At 40.3% G+C, this 20,274-nt stretch overlaps 1 long non-coding RNA gene across 1 annotated transcript; it reads left to right on the forward strand.

The window, feature by feature from the left end:
* Positions 1-8,546: 8,546 nt before the first annotated feature.
* Positions 8,547-9,832, forward strand: LOC136323436 (uncharacterized). Its single transcript, XR_010728971.1, has 3 exons — positions 8,547-8,607; positions 8,877-8,995; positions 9,459-9,832. It is a non-coding gene; the product is annotated as an uncharacterized lncRNA (long non-coding RNA).
* Positions 9,833-20,274: the final 10,442 nt, after the last annotated feature.

Raw genomic sequence — 20,274 nt, forward strand, 5'->3', positions numbered from 1 at the left:
TAAGAATAAATGTTTAGCCTTGGCTGGATAGTTCAGTTGGTTAGAGCATTGTTCCAAAGCCTAGAGGTTGCAGGTGCAACCCCCAGTCAGGGCACATACAGGGAACAGACCAATTTTCATCTCTCTCTCCCTAAAATCAATCAATAAATGACTAAACAAGTAATAAATGTTTAAATAAACTTCAAAACAAAGTAGAAGCAGCTTCTTCGGTCATTTCCCCCCACCAATCTCTCCAGTATTTCTGACCTGTGTCTCCTGGCTCCCCTCATCCCTTCCGCTGTACTCACCACTGAAATGAATCACGTTGCAAACTACTTGACAGACCTCTTACGATCGGCTCCAATGTGCCTGTGTATAAGGTAAAACAGAGAACCAAAGAAATGCCCTATGCTACCCTGTGAGATATTTGAATCATCAATCAAATCACTTCTCTTAGTAAATTTACAAATAAATAAATATTTGTGAAGAAAAACTAAATGACACAGGAGGCTTCTCAGGCTTTTTCTCTTAATTTCCAATGGAAAACCTGAACCACAGACGTTGTGACTTGGAATAAATCATAGCGGTTGTTTCATATAGAGTGAAACTAAAGTAGGTTAAGGCCAGTGACCTGCCCAAAATAGCAGTGTGAGTTAAAACAGACCCATAGCCTCTCTGAAATCTTTCACCCTACTATCCTGTTATTCCACAGGGGGAGAGGAAAAGAGAGGCACATACATGACCTTCCTCGTTTAATGCAGTAATCTTGAGAGGTGCATGCTATTATCCTAATCAAAGAGATAAGGAAACTGAGACTCCGAGAAATTATATAATTTGTCCAAGGTCACACAGCTACGAAAAGAAGTGAAATTTAAGCCTCAAACTGTAACCTGAGTGGGTTCTTCTAGCAGTCTCTGTCCTTACCCAACCCAAGTTCAGGCTAGTCATACAAGGAGAATATTTTTTGTTTGTTTTTTTTACAGAGACAGCGAGAGAGTCAGAAAGAGGGATAGACAGGGACAGACAGACAGGAACAGAGAGATGAGAAGCATCAATCATTAGTTTTTGGTTGCGCATTGCGACACCTTAGTTGTTCATTGATTGCTTTCGCATATGTTCCTTGACCGCGGGCCTTCAGCAGACCAAGTAACCCCTTGCTTGAGCCAGCGACCTTGGGTCCAAGCTGGTGAGCTTTGCTCAAACCAGATGAGCCTGCGCTCAAACTGGCAACCTCGGGGTCTCGAACCTGGGTCCTCAGCATCCCAGTCCAATGCTCTGTCCACTGCACCACCACCTGACCAGGCCAAGGAGAATATTTTACTGAAGATCAGGGTGTGGTGATTCATTGAGGGAAATTCACGCCCTGTACCACTTTTGACAAAAACTCAATAAAATTCTTCTTTATATATTTCTGTTAGTTCCCCCCAAAGTTTCTTACCCTTAGAGGTACCTGCTTTCTCTTCCATGATGTTACAGGGAAAAGAATTATAACTGCTTAACCAACATAACAGGCAAGGTTTATGGGGAAAGGTTGTCTTCACCAAGGTTGTATATTATAGGAATGCTGCAAAATGTTTCTTTTAAACAGGAAAAAAAAATGAAAAAGGAAAAACATAGCCAAGCTAAAAACAAACAAACAAACAAAAAAACTCCAAGATGCCAAAAAGAGTGAATTGAAAGTCTAATCATCATGAGGAGGCTGAAGTCAAAATGGCTCATGGGCTCCTTGGCACTGGATAAATCTTAAACACTAAGTGCAGGAATGATGACACCCATTCGGGAAAGAGAATGCAGCCCGTGCCCTGTGTACAAAGGGTTGGACTAGAGTGCTATGCCTAAAGCAGCCCTGGGAGGGCTGCTCCAACTCTGAAATAAGGATTTAAAAATATTACCCAATAAAATGCCTGGCCTGTGGTGGCGCAATGAATCAAGTGTTGACCTGGAACGCTGAGGTCGCCAGTTGGAAACCTCAGGCTTGTCCGGTCAAGGCACATGTGAGAGGCAACTACGAGCTGATGTTTCCCGCTCTTCTCTCTGCCTTTCTCTCTCTTTCTCCTCTCTCTAAAATCAATAAGTAAAATCTTTTTTTAAAATTTCAAATAAAAATAAATAAATAAATAAACAAATAAAATAATAAACATTGCCCAATAAAAAATAGAAGAATATACAGGAGACTATCTCTGAGACCTGAGCTGGAAAGCAATATCATAAACACAATTCAAAGGTACAAGCCATAGTCCTGGCTGGGTAGCTCAGTTGGTTAGAGCATTGTCCTGATTTGCCAAGGTTGCAGGTTCAATACCCAGTTAGGGCATAATCACTAATCAACCAATGAATGTATAAAGAAGTGGGACAAGTCAATATCTTTCTCTCTTTCCCTTCTTCTCTCTCTAAATTCAATAAATAAATTTTTTTTTAAAGGTACAGTTTGAGAATCACTGAGCTAAAGGTATTTGCTATCAAGGGAGTCCTTATCTATAGAATCCTTTTAACAGCATTAACCTGGTTGGCTTGAATAGCTGATAGTAAACAAAGGAGGAACCTATGGATTTATAGGCATGGCTCAAGGGAAAATACAATCATGTTGACTACAAATTAGAGATGTTTCATGAAAAGCTTTCAGGAAAAAGATATCTTTATTAATAAGTTTGTTTTCTATTTCTTTTCTTTTTTTTTTCTTTCTTTTTTTCTTTTTTTTTTTGCATTTTTCTGAAGCTGGAAACAGGGAGAGACAGACAGACTTCCGCATGTGCCCGACCGGGATCCACCTGGCACACCCACCAGGGGGCGACGCTCTGCCCACCAGGGGGCGATGCTCTGCCCATCCTGGGCGTCGCCATGTTGCGACCAGAGCCACTCTAGCGCCTGAGGCAGAGGCCACAGAGCCATCCCCAGCGCCCGGGCCATCTTTGCTCCAATGGAGCCTTGGCTGTGGGAGGGGAAGAGAGAGACAGAGAGGAAGGCGCGGCGGAGGGGTGGAGAAGCAAATGGGCGCTTCTCCTGTGTGCCCTGGCCGGGAATCGAACCCGGGTCCTCCGCACGCTAGGCCGACGCTCTACCGCTGAGCCAACCGGCCAGGGCTCTATTTCTTTTCATGACTAGTATGGACTCTGAGAATACAGATCTATTTGATGTGAACTCCATGGTCCATTGAGGGCCTATATTTCATAAATATTAAGAGTCTAGCAATCATTTGCTGACAGGGGCTCCTTATGTACTCTGTATATTGGGAAGAACTTCAGACTAAACTCTTGACTTCCCATGTTATACCTTTGTATGCAGTGACCGCTGCTGACATGGCCATGCAGGTTTACATTGAATTCTGGCAGACCGTAAAGAAATATTGGAGCCAAAAAATGGTGGATTGTTCCATTTATTAAAGTCACGCATCAGCTGACCAGCGAACAGGTAGGGAAAACACTTTCCTTTCATTCAGGGCTCCCAAAGCCTGGACATGTTCTTTGGTTCCACAACCCGGAGAATCTTCTCTGGTTCCTCCTGGAATCAAAGGCCTCAACCAGCCTCAGTGGAGCTCCCAAAGCCCCTCAGCTCCGGTTCCATCTCTGCACTCCTTCTTCTCTCTCCAAAAACTGACTTCTTCTTCAGCACTCTTCACCCTCTCCACTTTCCCTGAAAAACTGGCTGGGGCCCACAAAGACCCCTCCTCCAGCAAACATTTGCAAAACAATGGCCCCTCCATAGCAGGAATGCAATTTGCAATTTGCAATCAACTGCCCTGTTCTGAGGGCAAGAACACAAGTGGTTGCTCAGTGCCATTTTTAACAATAAAAGTGAGCAAACTCAAAAAATACTGAGGTGAGTAATTGTCCTCCTTTAAGGAGGATAGACTTTCTTTTGTAAGTTCTGTCCTCCCTTGAAAAGTGTCCTCCTACATGCCTTCCTTTTTGATATTAGAAGACTAATCTGTAAATGTCCGTATTTGATTGATGCAGAGTCAATCCATTGCATGTGATGTGACATATTTGTATTTGACATGATGATTTGTCAAGGATCAGTACAGTGCAGCGAGACGTGATTATGAGACGCATGCACTTCACATGGGAGACCTTGAGAGAGTGGGTGATATACTAAGCGTGCAAATGGCTTTGTGTACTTCTTACTGAAACATGACACAGCACATATGACATTTTAGACTCATGATTATTTCTTTCTCAGTGAATATTCAATCATAGACAGGTAAGCACAATTCACATTTTATTAATTCATTATCTATTTAATAATTTCCAAATATGTATAATTTTATTTACAAGTATTTTCCTGAAATTTGAGTTTTAAAGTAGAAATCTAACCTCAACCTATATCTATTAATAATGCATTTTGATTAAATAGTTGCATAAAACAGGTGTTTTTTACTTAGAAAATAATAATAAATACACCTGAATTTCACTCCAAATTAGTGGTTTTGTTTGCATTTAGTTTTTTGTTTTTTTTTCATTTTTCTGAAGCTGGAAACAGGGAGAGACAGTCAGACAGACTCCTGCATGCACCCGACCGAGATCCACCCGGCACGCCCACCAGGGGCGACGCTCTGCCCACCAGGGGGCGATGCTCTGCCCATCCTGGGCGTCGCCATGTTGCGACCAGAGCCACTCTAGTGCCTGAGGCAGAGGCCACAGAGCCATCCCCAGCGCCCGGGCCATCTTTGCTCCAATGGAGCCTTGGCTGCGGGAGGGGAAGAGAGAGACAGAGAGGAAAGCGCGGCGGAGGGGTGGAGAAGCAAATGGGCGCTTCTCCTGTGTGCCCTGGCCGGGAATCGAACCCGGGTCCTCCGCACACTAGGCCGACGCTCTACCGCTGAGCCAACCGGCCAGGGCTTGCATTTAGTTTTACTAAATGAGTACTTTTTCTTACAATTTTTAAAAATTAATAGGCATGTAAGCATAATTACAATATAAAATATTACAAATGTTTTTATTATGCATTTATCATATTATAGTATATTATTGTTACAATGAATGTTTCTTTTATTTATGATATTGTTTCATTTAATTTGTTTTGTCCTTTTCATTGTAAAGAAGTTGGTCACCTTAAAAATACAAATTTTACAAACTCATTTGCCCAACAACCCCAACCCTGTTGTTTAAGCCAGTGGTCCCCAACCTTTTTTGGGCCACGGACTGGTTTAATGTCAGAAAATATTTTCACGGACCGGCCTTTAGGGTGGGATGGATAAATGTATCACGTGACCGAGACAAGCGTCAAGAGTGAGTCTTAGACAGATGTAACAGAGGGAATCTGGTCATTTTTTTTAAATAAAACATCGTTCAGACTTAAATATAAATAAAACAGAAATAATGTAAGTTATTTATTCTTTCTCTGTGGACTGGTACCAAATGACCCATGGACCAATACCAGTCTGCGGCCCGGGGACTGGGGACCACTGGTTTAAGCTGTCAGCCAACCACTGCAGGGAAGTCCTGCTTTCATCTTTTGTTGTTTTTTTTTTTTTTTTTTTTATTGCGAGAGAGAGAGAGACAGAGAGAGACAGAGAGAGACAGAGAGAGACAGAGAGAGGAAGGGAGAGAGATGAGAAGCATCAATTCTTTGTTGCAGCACCTTAGTTGTTCATTGATTGCTTTCTCATATGTACATTGAGCAGGCGGGGAGTGGAGGGACAAGGCTCCAGCCAAACCAATGACCCTTTGCCCAAGTCAATGACCTTGGACTCAAGCCAGAGACCTTGGGCTCAAGCCAGTGACCATGCAGTCATGTCTATGATCCCATGCTCAAGCTGACGACCCTGTGTTCAATCTGGTGAGCCTGCACTGAAGCTGGTGATCTTGGGGTTTTGAACCTGGTTCTTCAGTGTCCCAGGCAATGTTCTATCCATTGTGCCCCTTCCTGGTCAGGCATGGTTTTGTCTTTTGATCAATGGACAAAGACCTTCCTGGTCCACTCAGAATTGCTCCATAACAACTAATCAGAATGGCTAATACTGACTAACCGGAGCTGTGATTTGGACCAATCAGAACCAAACAAATTTGGATACCCCATTTACATAAGAGACACCTGACTGGGAACCTGGTTGGGAACTTCCTGATTAAAAGGGGACTTCCCCTTTGTCTACATGTGGTGCATTTCTGGTTTCCACTGAAGGCTGTGTTTTCCCCAGTTTCTAAACTATTTCACCTGAATAAAGTCTCTCTTTTTGCACATTTTGGGGAATTTTGGTTTACAATAGTATTGAAATAACATTTCGTTTTTATTTTTACATGATAATGATTTAAGACTTTAAACCAACTCCTACATAATAATTTGGATCAGCCCTCAGCTTTGATTTGGAAACATTTAAAACTTTAAAAGAAAAATCCATTCCAGAGAAAATGACAAAACATCAGCCTTCTCAAATGTTTATCTAATCTTGGAACCTTGAACCTGTTTACTGGTTTAGAGTGGAAGGGAGAGCAAGAGAGTGGGAGAGCCCAACAATAGTCCTACCGTTAACTTACTATGAGTAATAACCATCTGCTGGGGTCTGGGGAGGACCCAGCAGCAGTCAGTGGACTGCCTTCATTTGCATGATAAAGAAAGGTCACACAAAGTCTATACAATTGAGAGTAACTCCCCAGGTGGCAGAAAAGATTTGCAAGCAACTGGCACAAATGGTTTGCGTTTTAGGACTGCAGCTATAGCAAAGAATTCTCTCTCTTTGTAGATCGCACTTTCCAAAAGGGTACTACTTACAAATTTAAAAACTACATCTTTTGGGGGGTGGGCTTAAGGTTTTGTGTTTGTTTCTTTCATTATTGCATGAAAAAGAGAGACAAAAGAAATATATAGAATGGTTTTTTTTTTCTTTTTAGCTCTCAGGTGCCAAAATATTATCATATTCTTCATTTTGTACCTCATTACCACCATTGATGTATGAGTGGTTTTCTTCCATTTAATTATAAAAATACTTTCCCCTTTAGGCCCAAACTCAACTCCTATATTCCTCTGACTTTTCATTCTACTGTTTTGGATAAATGTCCACATTATTTTCTTATAACTATTTTCCAAGAATTTGAATGAATTAAGGATCTTGTGCTATTTGGATAAGGTAAACTTTCCACTGAAAAGTTCATCCAAGTAATAGTCAACATTACTGAGACACCTGGTAGTAAGGAGGGATGGGAACGCTCTGCTTTCTAAGAAACAATAAATAAAATATTTTTTAAAAAAAGAACTGAAGAATCTGAAGGATGATCACAATCTTGGCCTTGATGTTGATAGAAAAATTATGATTGAATGTGAAATGGAACCACAGGGCAATGAACATCAGACAATCCAGCTTCAAGATATTTCTCCCCCAGATTTGAGGAGAGAAAATGGGACACCTAATGAGAAATGTCATCTGTTACCCCAGATCTGGGGGCATGAACTCTTGGAACTCTGGTTAGTGTAAGCAAACATCCGTTGTAGTGTGGAGCAGAGGTGGAAGACAGAGTAAGGCCTCTGTAGACAAAAACAAGCAAAAATATATGAGCCCAAACCAATTTAAGTTTCTCTAAAGGGAGGAGAAAACACCAATAGGGGTTTTAAGCATTTATTTCCTGTTATAAAAGATATTCCAAACAAAAATAAAAATCGAAAACATCATTGCACTGATTTATTTCTAAATGGGGCCTGGACCAAACATTTTCTCCCATATTAAAAAAAAGTAAAAATGAAAATAAAAAGGCTCATTGCAACTTTGAAAACATTAAGCTAAGTGAAATAATCTAGACAGCAGAGAAAAAATATTATATGATTCTACTTAGGTGAAATAGCAAGAATTGGCAAATTTATAGAAATAGAAAGTAGATTAGCAGTTATTCAGGGCTAGGGGGATGGAGATGGATCAAGGAATTATTACTTCATGGGTACAGAGTTTCTGTTTACAATGATGAAAAAGTTTTAGAAATAGATAGTGGTGATGGTTGCACAACACTGTGAGTGTAATTAATGACAATGAAATTTTACACTTAACATGGTTAAGGGCAAATTTTGTTATATATTTGTATATATGCTAAAATATATAAAAATATATAATATATTTATATATTATATATAATTATATTTTATATTATCTATGTATATTAAATGTATTATAAATTTATATATTACATATATAGAATTTTAAAATAGGGGATGCTTACTGTACTGATTCATCTCAAATAGGTAGTAGACAAAATAGCAGATTATAAGAGTTTTGGGAATCCCAGAATTATAGCTAAGGGTGATATCCCTAAAGGGTATTGGTATCAAGCCAACACAGCCTGACAAACTGCCTTTCTCTAGTTTAAAGAAATTCTTTTCTGAAGGAACAGCAAGAAACTCCAAAAGCCTTGAGGAGGTGAGCCTTGTCTTAGAATCTTTTATCTTCCCGGTAACAAGATAGAATCTGGCATCCAGCTGACACTTAAATGTGTTTTGAATGGATTATCTAAAATCAAAGCTCTCTCGTGCATTTACTTTAAAATATTTATTATGTCTCTTATGTAATAGGCCCTGGGCTACGTACTGGGATGCCAAGGCAAACAAGACTCTCTTAGTGCCATCCAAGCTCACAGTCCACAGCAAGAGAGCTGGGCTATTAGACAGGTTGACTGAGGCAGGTGCAGAGAGTCTGACAGGCTAGGGAAGGAGGTGATAATAGTGTTACTGGCTTCGGGGTTCTTGGGTTCTCCAAGATAGAAATCGAGAGGAAATCTCAGAGTAATCTCCAGACAGATTTTATTAAGTTTATGCTTGAGCACAAGGGAGACAGCACAGAGGAAAGGAAGGTCCTCAGAACTGGCTCAGAAGCAGGCTCTGCTTGGCTATTTTCATAAGCTGGGGACAAAGTGGGTGGGCTTTTTGAAAAAGACAGGCTTGTGGCATTTTTTATTTCAGGTTTGGTTGACTTTCTTTTCCAGCTGTGTTGCCTGGTAACTACATTTACACCTATGCTGTGGGGCAAGATGGTAGACTGCTTATCACCGACACCCTAGGAAGGTCGTATAGGGGTCAAACTTTGACCAACTGCATATATGAGGTGGGTGGTTTCAACAATGGCAGTGAAGAGAGAGATAAAATCAAGCTATCTTTGTATTTTGAGTAGGGAGTAGAGGGATGGTGACATTTTTGCCATAGTTCCTTCCGAACACCCGAACTTGGTCACTGGGTATTTTCTGTTCCTGGGTCCAAATCCTTGTGCTGTCTCATTAGACTTAGGCTTTCCTTTTCTGGGAGAGCTGAGCATAGAAATTTAGTTAAGTTTTGGTTCATTGATACAGGATTGAGCATGAAAACTGCATCTTAGGCTAAATCTGGTTATTTTAACAGTACCAATATATAAGGTGACCAACTTTTTTACAGTGAAAAAGAGGACAAAAATAAATTGAAGAAAACAATATTGTAAATAAAGAAACATTTTATTCATTGCAACAATAATATACTATAATATGATAAATGCATAATAAAAACATTTGTAATATTTTTTTTTTTGTATTTTTCAGAAGCTGGAAACGGGAAGAGACAGTCAGACAGACTCCCGCATGCGCCTGACTGGGATCCACCCAGCACGCCCACCAGAGGCAACGCTCTGCCCACCTGGGGGCTATGCTCTGCCCCTCCGGGGCAAGGAGCCATCCCCAGCGCCCGGGCCATCTTTGCTCCAGTAGAGCCTTGGCTGCAGGAGGGGAAGAGAGAGACAGAGAGGAAGGAAGGGGTGGGGGTGGAGAAGCAAATGGGCGCTTCTCCTATGTGCCCTGGCTGGGAATCGAATCCGGGTCCCCCGCACGCCAGGCCGACGCTCTACCGCTGAGCCAACCGGCCAGGGCCACATTTGTAATATTTTATATTGTAATACATGTCTATTAATTTTTAATAATAATTGTAAGAAAAAAGTACTCATTTAGTAATACTAAATATCAAACAAAACCACTAATTTGGAGTGATATTCGGGTATATTTGTCATTTTCTAATTTAAAAAATGCCTGTTTTATGCAATTATTTAATCAAAATGCGTTATTAATATATATGGTTTGAGGTTAGATTTACACTTTAAAACTCGAGTTTCAAGAAAATACTTGTAAATAAAATTATACGCACTTTGAAAATATTAAACAGATAATGAATTAATAAAATGTGAATTGTACTTACCTGTCTATGATTGAATATTCACTGAGAAAGAAATAATCGTGAGTCTACAATGTCGTGTTGTGTTTCAGTAAGAAGTACACAAAGCCATTTGCATACTTGGTATATCATGCACTCTCTCAAGGTATTTGGAGCAGAGCACATGTGTCTCATAATTGCATCTCCCACACTGTACTGATTTTGACGAACCGTCATGTCAGATACACATACATCACATCACACACAGTAGATTGACTCTGCATGGATTGAATACGGACATTTACAGATTAGTCTTCCAATATCACATAGGAGGACACTTTGCAAGGGAGGACAGAACTTACAAAAGAAGGCCTGTCCTCCCTAAAGGAGGACGATTGGTCACCTTACAATATAGAAGAAAGAGGGAAACAATTGATTACTGAGAAAGCCTGATCAGATTTATGCACACACAAGCTAGCATGAAAGCGACTACCAAGTCTGGTCAGTTTCACACAATCTTGTACAGGTAAGATTAAAGAAAAGAACAATAAAAATGTCTTTTATCTCCTTAGGAGACAAATGGATGTGCTTGTGATTGTCTTCTCTATACCTCCTGAGAGATTTCTGAATTGATTTTGGGGGGTTTACACCACCAAAGATCAGATAGTTGGGTCTTGCATTATAAAATCCAAAGACAGGGCTTCTTATGGAACTTATTTTTCCTCCTCAAAGAGGAGAAAATTGATGGCAGCTGCTTTTTTCCTCTGAAAAAATGTCAGTGTGTTGTCCTTATACAGAATAAAAGTGGAATTATTCCACAAAATGTTGAATATGTGGGACTGGAGCTCGGGAGATTAAGTTGGCACTCCTCATTCAATGCTATGTTAATGTTGAAAACACACTGGCAGAATTCGTCCCCTCTTCCACATTACTTTTTTTTTTTTTTCCGACAGAGAGAGAGAGTCAGAGAGAGGGACTGATAGAGACAGACAGACAGGAAGGGAGAGAGATGAGAAGCATCAATTCTTTGTTGCGGCACTTTTAGTTGTTCATTGATTGCTTTCGCACATGTGCCTTGATGGGGGGCGGGGTGGGGAGAGGCTCCAGCAGACAGAGTGACCCCTTGCTCAAGCCAGTGACCTTGGGCTCAAGCTGGTGAGCTCTGCTCAAGCCAGATGAACCCATGTTCAAGCTGGCAACCTCAGGATTTCAAACCTGGGTCCTCTGCCTCTCAGTTCAATACTCTATCCACTGCGCCACTGCCTGGTCAGGCTCCATTACTATTTTTTTTTTTTTTGTATCGATATTTTTCTGAAGTGAGAAGGAGGGGCCGGCAGACAGACAGACTCCCACATCTGCCCGACCGGGATCCACTGGCATGCTCACCAGAGGGCGATGCTCAGCCCATCTGGGGTGTTGCTCTGCTGCAACTGGAGCTATTCTAGCACCTGAAGTGGAAGCCATGGAGCCATCCTCAGAGCCCAGGCCAACTTTGCTCCCATGGATCCATGGCTGTGGGAGGGGAAGAGAGAGATAGAGAGAAAAGAGAGAGGAAAGGGTGGAGAAGCAGATGGGCACTTTTGTGTGCCCTGGCCGGGAATTGAACCCAGGACTTCCACACGCCAGGTCAACACTCTACCACTGAGCTAACTGGCCAGGGCCCCCATTACTATTTTTAACGTGACTTAAAAGTCACCAAAAATTCTTTCATTGCACTTCCTCCTATTTGAGTTTTCAGGATTGCTGGTATCATTGTGTTCTATTGGTTTGGGGTTTTTTTAGTATGAAAAATAACTTGCTTTGCATTCTTGTTTTCTTTAATAGATGGAATTCAAAAAAACATTTTTTTAAAGATGGAATCATTCAGGCCCTTGGGGAGGAAGGAAGGAGAAAAGGAGAGAATGGGAAGGAAAGCTCTCTCCTCTTGGATGGAAAAATAATAAAACAAACAAACAAAAAAAACGATTAGCTGGAGTCTTCCCTGCTCTTGAGGGAAAGGAAATCTATTTTGCATGCTGAAAATTTAGATTCTTCCTGAGAGCTATTAAAAAAGAAAAGTTAAAGGAGATTTTATCTTGAGAACAAAGAAAGAATGGGCAACACCCTACAGAATATAGAAGTAAAATGAAAACTACAGGAAGTGAAGGAAAAGGAAAAGGGAAGTAGTGGGGAGCTCTAGAGGAGTGCACCAAGCAAACAACACTACAAAGACATAATTGTTCCTACCAGTCTCATCCAGGGCTGGAGTTGAGTCTTCCCTGAGAAAGAAACGTCTTGTCCTCAACACCTATATGTTAGGTGCTAGTGAAAGGGCTCAGAACACACTGCCCCAATATGTGCCTCTTTGGCATGTGAATCATTTAAAGCTGAAGGCAGTTGAGACCTTGTGGGCTTAATGAGAAATTTTATCTCTCCTTAAAGAATTAAAATACGGAACTTGCTCATAATAATAGTTATTACCTCTTGCTCCTCCACCTCCTCTTGTTTTATTAAGGTGTCAGCAGGGCTCTTAATGCTTGCTTCAAAGAACTTTTAGGGGGTTACATTGAGTCCATTTGGATAATCCAGGATAAACTCCCCCACCTCACAATCCTTAACCTCAATAACATCTGCAAAATTCCTTTACTGTGTAAAGTAACATATTCACAAGTTTTGAGATTGGAGTGCAGATATCTTTAGGAGGTCATTTTTATGCCTACCACTGTAACCATAGCAAAAATTCATGGCTTACTCTCAACTGCTTTTGTATTTTCCCTGACTGGAAATAGTCTCTTTGTATCCCACCGTGTCTTGCTTCTTTTGCTCAGTATGATGTGTGTAAGATTCACCCACACTCCTTGTGGCTGTAATTCATTTTCATTATATGAATACACAATTGACAGACTTTGGGGGCTATTATAAACTATACAATTATGAACACTGTCATCCATATATACTCATACACATGTGTACACATTTCTCCAGAGTATATATTCAAGAGTGGAACTGCTGAATCAAAAGTTATGTGCATCTTCAACTTGACTAGGTAATGCAAAATTGTTTTCCAACGTGGTTATTCAAATTTACATTCTCATAAATAATGTATGAAAGTTCCCATCACTCCACAGACTCATTCAACATGTTATTGGAACATTTTCAATTTTTATCAATCTAGTAGGTACACAGTATTATTACCTTGTAATGTTAGTTTGAATTTTTCTGATTAAAAAATAAGACGGCATATTTTCATATGTTCATTGGTCATTTATATTCTTCTTCATAGAGGAACTATCCAAATATTTTAGTATATGTGCTGTTGAATTGAGCACAACTGTCCAAATATTTAACCCTTTTTTTAATTGAATTGCTTTTCACTTATTGATTTGCAGGAGACTATTATATCTCCTACATACAATTTCTTTGTTATTAGTTATGTCTTCAAATATTTTATGTAATCCTATGTCTACTTTCTACTATGTGTGTGTGTGTGTGTGTGTGTGTGTGTGTGTGGCAGAGACAGAGAGAGTCAGAGAGACAGACAGATAGGGACAGACAGACAGGAAGAGAGAAAGATGAGAAGCATCAATTCTTCGTTGTGGCTCCTTAGTTGTTCTTTGACTGCTTTCTCATATGTGCCTTGACCAGGAGGCTACAGCAGAGTGAGTGACCCCTTGCTCAAGCCAGCGACCTTGGGTTCTAGCTGGTGAGCTTTGCTCAAACCAGATGAGCCCACGCTCAAGCTGGTGATCTCAGGGTCTCGAACCTGGGTCCTCCACATTCCAGTTCAATGCTCTATTCACTGCACCACCACCTGGTCAAGCTACTTTGTACTATTTTTATAGTGTTTTTATGAAGAGGTCTTCATTTTAAGGTAGCTTATTTGATCAATTTTAACATATATTATTAGTGTTTCCTGTTTAAAATAATTTTCTAAATGCTGAGCTCATAAAGATTTACTTGTATGTTACCTTCTAAAAGCTTTCCAGTTTTGCTTGTCATATTTGGGTCAATAATCCACTTACAATTAAATTTTGGTATGGTGCCATGTAGGAGTTGAATTTTATTTTATTTTTTATGGATATCCAATTGATCAAGTACTATTTATTAAACAGACTAATTCTGCAGTGCCAACTTACTCATAAATTAAGAGTTTATTATATATCCAGCAGTCTGTTCCTGGACTTTTTAGTCTATTGTTATCAAACTAAAGGGGTTCATTTGCATGCAAACATCAGAGCTCAGAAAGATGTGAACAGAAGTTTGCAGCAAAGAAAGTAAGGGTTTATTTAGGGACTTGGCACCCAGCCAAAAGGCACAGACGAGCTAGTGCTCTATAACTTGGCTCTCAGGTGGCCTCTAGGTGATAGATTATATAGGAGGAAAATTGTTGGTCATTGTAGCTAAGGTAGCTCTACTGATTGGTCAGGGTTAAGGCAGGGAGTAGTTGATCATTGCATCAGGTCCTAATGTCAGCCATGGCTCATTGTGTCTGGTTTTGTGAGAATGTGATTGGTAGGCTTGTTCTACCTTCCTGGGTCTGGGGCTAAAACATAACTGAGGTTGAGATGTTATCCCTAGTTTGGCCAAAACTATGTTTTCATGGTTGACAGATTCGAGGCTTTATTTTCAAGACAGTTTGGTGCTGATCAGAACCTAGTATCCTAACATCTTAATAATAAAGCAACGGACATGTGCAAATGTGGAGGGATCTGATTGAAGGAAGGCAAGTGTGTCACAGTGCTATTGGACTGGACAAGCCTAGCTTGAATTAAGGAGAAAATTGTATTAAAGAAGTGAAGTTCCTGCCCTGGCTGAATAGCTCGGTTGGTTAGAGCATCATCCCAAAGTTCAAAGGTTGCCGATTCAATCCCTGGTCAGGGCACGTACATGAACTGATGTTCCTGTCTCTCTCTTTCTTCTCTCTAAAATCAATAAAAAATAAACGTTTAAAAAAATTTTAAAGAAGAAATAAAGTTCCTGTGCAGTGACACTATCTCTTTGTTTAAATTCTCTACCTTTGCAAGAGTACCACACTATCACAATTAGTTACTATAGCATTTTAGTAACTAATGATATCTAGTGACCGAATAAGACTTTCCATTTTGTTCTTCTTCCGAATAGATTTGACTGTTCTTGGCTCTTCCATGTTTAGATACATTTTAGAATCAAACTCTCAGTATATACACATTGTATAGAATCTATAAATCAATTGAGAACAATAGATGTTTTTATAATATTAAGTATTTTAAGTCATAAACATGACACATCTCATCGTCCAAATAGGTGTTTTTAATGTCCCTCTGTAAAGTTTTATAATTACCCCAAAGGAATACTTGCATATCTTTTGATAAATTTACTCTTAAGCTCATGATATTTTTGACGCTTTTTTATTAAAAGTATCCTTTTTATAATTTTGTTTTCTAATTTTTGTTATTATATAGAAATGCAACTAATTTTTGGTTATTGATTTTTATATTCAGCAATATTTATAAACTCTTTTCTTAGTCCTAATATTTTTTCTATAGATTAAAAAATTTCCCATATACATAATTAGATTACCTCCAAATAATAATATTCTGTCTTCTCCTAGCCTTATGCCTTTGACTTCTGTTTCTTGGCCATTTCACTGGCTAGAATTTAATAAAATTATTGATAACACATTTCTTTGTTTTGTCCTTATTTCAAAGGGAAAATTTTCTTTTTTGATTACTAAATATGGTTTTAGTAGGATTTTTTATAGACATATTTCTTTTTCAGAATACAACGTTCTAGTTTAGTAAAAGCAACAGCATGAAGCAACTATAACTTTTTTCCCTTCACTACTGCAGTCTCCACGTACTATAACAGCTTCTGCAGTGACTTCCTTTCCTCTTGGTCTCTAAACGTGGTTGCCATGGTTTCAATTTCTGCAGGATGACCTCAGTCTACATGTAACCGAATGCAAGCTTGGTTCACTTGCCACATGACAGCCAATAAGTCAAGTGATAACAGAGAGGGACAAGAAAAGTGACTTTATTTGGAAAGTCAGAAAACTTGAAAAGATGACAGAAGAGTATCTTAAAGAACCATCTTGAAAAAGTACAGAATTTGGAGTTCTTTTATGTCAGGGGAAGGGGAAACAAGAGGGTTTGAGGTTAGGAGGTGATTGATGACTGTAGACATCTGGGTGCTAGTAAGGGTCTAAAGACAATGGTGAAAGTTCTTCGCTTTTGGTCAACAAACTCCAGTTGCCATAGTCTCAGTCACAGTGTTTCTATAAATCTTCTGGTAAACAATCATTATTATTATTTTTTTTACATATTTTCCTTATCTCGTTAGGGAGGTAGCTTCGAGCAGGAAGGTTATTTCAGTAATTCCTAGGCTATGAGTTAGATTCCTTTAATAATTAACATGTCTATGTATATGTTGGGCAAATGAGTTTGTAAAATCCATATTTTCTGAGTTTGTTCACTCTTATTGTGAAAAATGGCCACTGCCCAGGTGAATGGCACTGCCAGGTGAAACTGCTAATTACCTTTCTGCTTGTGACGGGGATATTGTAATGCTAATGTGTGCTGGAGGAGGAGTCTTTGTGGGCCCAGGTATTTTTTTAGAAGGAAGAGGCAGCCAAGATGGAAGGGAAGGAAAGAGTAGCCAGTTTTACGGAATAAAAAGCCATGTTGGCAGTTGGGGAACCAAAGGTGACTTAGACTGGTGAGGGGCCTTTGATTCTAGAAAAACCTGAATGTGTCAGTAGCTTTGTGAGCTCTGAATGAGTGGGTTTTGGAGCCCTGTGTGTTTGTACTCACCTGCCGGTGCGAGGCTAGAATAAAGGAATGGCCCACCAGTTTTTGTCTCCACAGTTTCTTTACCATCTGCTCGAATCTAATGGAAACCTGCACATGCCTGGCTGTGATAGCCATGACTACTGGCCTTATAATATAGGAGTAAGCAGAAATTTCTAACCAACATGTGAAAACTGGACAGGCTTGAGCAAGATGGAGTCAGAAAGACTGTTTATTTTATCCTATTATACATAAAGTAAAAAAAAAATTATGCACCATACATTTCTTAAAAACAGTAAGACAGAATTTTTTTCAGACATCTACTTTTTAAAAAATTGATTTTACAGCAAGAGGAGGGGGGCAGGGAGCAAGAGGTATCAACTCATAGTTGTTGCTTCACTTGAGTTGTTTATTGGTTGCTTGTCATATGTGCCTTGAACAGGCAAGCCCAGGACCTTGAACCAGGGACCTCAGTGTTCCAGGTCAATGCTCTATCCACTGCAATACCACAGGCCAACTAGCAACAGGCAGGGCACTTCCAGAAATTGTAAAAAAATAAAATTAAATTAAACTGAAAAAGCAGGGTTTTGGTGAAGCTATCTGGTTAGAACCGTTGGAAGGTCATATGTATTGTAGATGCTGACCCAAGCAGCAGGAAGAGAGCCCCAAAGACCATGAAGAGTAAGGCCACCAAGGAGATGAGCTCTTTGTAGATGTCCCAAGTGTACCTGGTAGAAGTGATCTAATAAAGAACCAGATAGTGAAGGACATGCCAATGGCCAAGGGTACCATGGTCAGATGGGGGAAGACAGCCAGGTTCACTGGGCTGCTATATCTGTTCGTAGCCTTGAGCATTATTTTGCTGAGAACAGGGTAATACAGTGGTGCCTTGAGATACGAGTTTAATTCGTTCTGTAACCGAGCTCGTAAGTCAGTCAACTTGTTTATCAAACAAATTTCTCCCATTTAAAATAAGTGAAATAGATTTAATCCGTTCCAGCCCTGTGAAACATCCCCAAACCATCCTAAATTATGAAAAAAGACATGTTTTTAATTAAGAAACACACATGTATACTTTACCAATGCATAACTTAATATATGAAATAAAAGAAAAAAGTGTTATTTAGTTCTGTATTCTTACCTTAGAGACAGACGAGTGCGGCTAATGGAGGTAAATGGCGGAGGAGGAGGGAGGGAGGAAGGGATGCAGGCACTGTAGACACGTAAACTAAAACTGCACTTTCTTAACACTAACTGTAAACTAAAACTGCATTTTCTTTACTTTAAATAAAACTAAAACTGCACTTTCTTTATTTAAAATAAAACCACAAAAATTTAATTATAACACAATGCACTTTCTTAACTTTAAACTTAACCTAAGCTTAATATCACATATTTTTCATTTAATCATCACCTGTTTTTGCCTTTTTGGCTGCACTTTCGGCACTTTCACTTGCAGGACTTTTTTATTTCTTTCTGAAGTTGGAAACGGGGAGGCAGTCAGACAGACTCCCGCATGCGCCCGACTGGGATCCACCCGGCATGCCCACCAGGGGGCGATGCTCTGCCCATCTGGGGCGCTGCCCCGTTGCGACCAGAGCCATTCTAGTGCCTGAGGCAGAGGCCATAGAGCCATCCCCAGCGCCCGGGCCAACTTTGCTCCAATGGAGCCTTCGCTGCAGGAGGGGAAGAGAGAGACAGAGAAGAAGGAGAGGGGGAGGGGTGGAGAAGCAGATGGCTGCTTCTCCTGTGTGCCCTGGCCAGGAATCGAACCTGGGACTCCTGCATGCCAGGCCGATGCTCTACCACTGAGCCAACCAGCCAGGGCTTACTTGCAGGACTTTTGAATAAAAATCTATCCAAAGAGGTTTGCTTTTGCCTGCCTTTTAAAATGTTACGGAAATATGACAAACAAGTGTCATTAAAAAGTACTGAAGCACGACCAGTTGAAACTCTTTCTGGGTGTTTCTTTTCAATGAAACTTGAAAGCTTCTCCCACATCGCCAGCATGTCTTTAATTTCACTTCTAGAAATCACTTCCTCCGACTCTACCTCCTCCTCACTACTAATCTCTTGCAGAAGCTCCGTATATTGCATCATCTGTAGCTCCTTCAACTCCTCAGTTGAGAGTTCCTCCTCATGATCCTTGACGAGCTTGTTTACATCACCTTCATCTACCTCCAGACCCACCGACTTTCTGAGGGACACAATCTCCTCCAACTCTTCTACCTTGGTCTTGGTCTCTAGTTCGAATCCTTCAAAGTCCCTGTCTGCAACAACATCAGGCCATAACTTTTTTTTTTCTTTTTTTCAGGCCATATCTTTTTCCATGCCAAGTTCAAGGTTCTTCTTGTAACCTCTTGCCTTACCAAGTCAATAATGTGTAAACATGTCACGACGTTGTAGTGATCTTTCCAAAACTCTCAAAGGGTTAGAACTGTATTCCCAGTCACCTCAAAGCAGCAGTGGAACAAGTGCTTTGTGTAAAGTTTTTAAAGTTGGAAATGACCTGCTGATCCATAAGTTGCAAGATTGAAGTCGTGTTGGGTGGGAGGTAGACTTTCATGAATTTCAACTCATCGAGAATGTCATCTTCAAGACCAGGTGGGTGGGCTGGAGTATTATCAAGGATCAGTAATGCTTTCATGGGGAGTTTATTTTCTTGAAGATATTTCTTCACTGCAGGACCAAAGGCGAGATTTACCCATTCAATAAAAAACTGCCGTAACCCATGCCCTAGCATTGGCGCACCACATAACCTGCAGTTTTTCTTTAAGAATCCTGTGAGTCTAAAGGCTCGAAGATTTTCGGAATGATACACTAGCAGTGGCTTTACTTTACGGTCACCGCTAGCATTTGCACACAATGGAAGGGTCAAATGGTCCTTCATGGGTTTATGGCCTGGCAGCTTCTTCTCCTCTGCAGTGATGAAAGTCCTCTGAGGCATTTTTTTCAAAAACAATCCTGTTTCATCACAGTTGAACACTTGTTGGGAGATGTAGCCTTCCTTTGCGGTAAGCGCAGCAAAATATGCGATGTACTCCTCAGCTGCCTTAACGTCAGCACTCGCAGCTTCACCATGCCTCACCACCGAGTGGATGCCAGATCTCTTCTTGAAATTTTCAAACCAGCCCTGACTTGCCTTAAACATATCTTCTGCCTTTTTTGAGGTTGATGGTTCTTTCTTCTTCAAGTCACCGTAAATAACACGTGCCTTTTCGCATATTACAGTCTCCATCACTGTATCTCCTGCCAGCTCTTTCTCTTTCACCCACACCAGCAGAAGCTTCTCCATTTCTTCATGGATATTTGTCCTTAATTGGGACAGAATTGTAGTTCCTTTCACTGGATTTGCACTTTTGGTGGCATCCTTTTGTTTAAGGATGGTACAAATTGTAGATGTATTGCGGTCGTACAGCCTTGCCAGTTCAATCACTTGTACACCACACTCATGTTTTCCTATTATTTCTTG

The sequence above is a fragment of the Saccopteryx bilineata genome, chromosome 2, assembly GCF_036850765.1.
Source record: "Saccopteryx bilineata isolate mSacBil1 chromosome 2, mSacBil1_pri_phased_curated, whole genome shotgun sequence".
Taxonomy (NCBI): Eukaryota; Metazoa; Chordata; class Mammalia; order Chiroptera; family Emballonuridae; genus Saccopteryx; species Saccopteryx bilineata.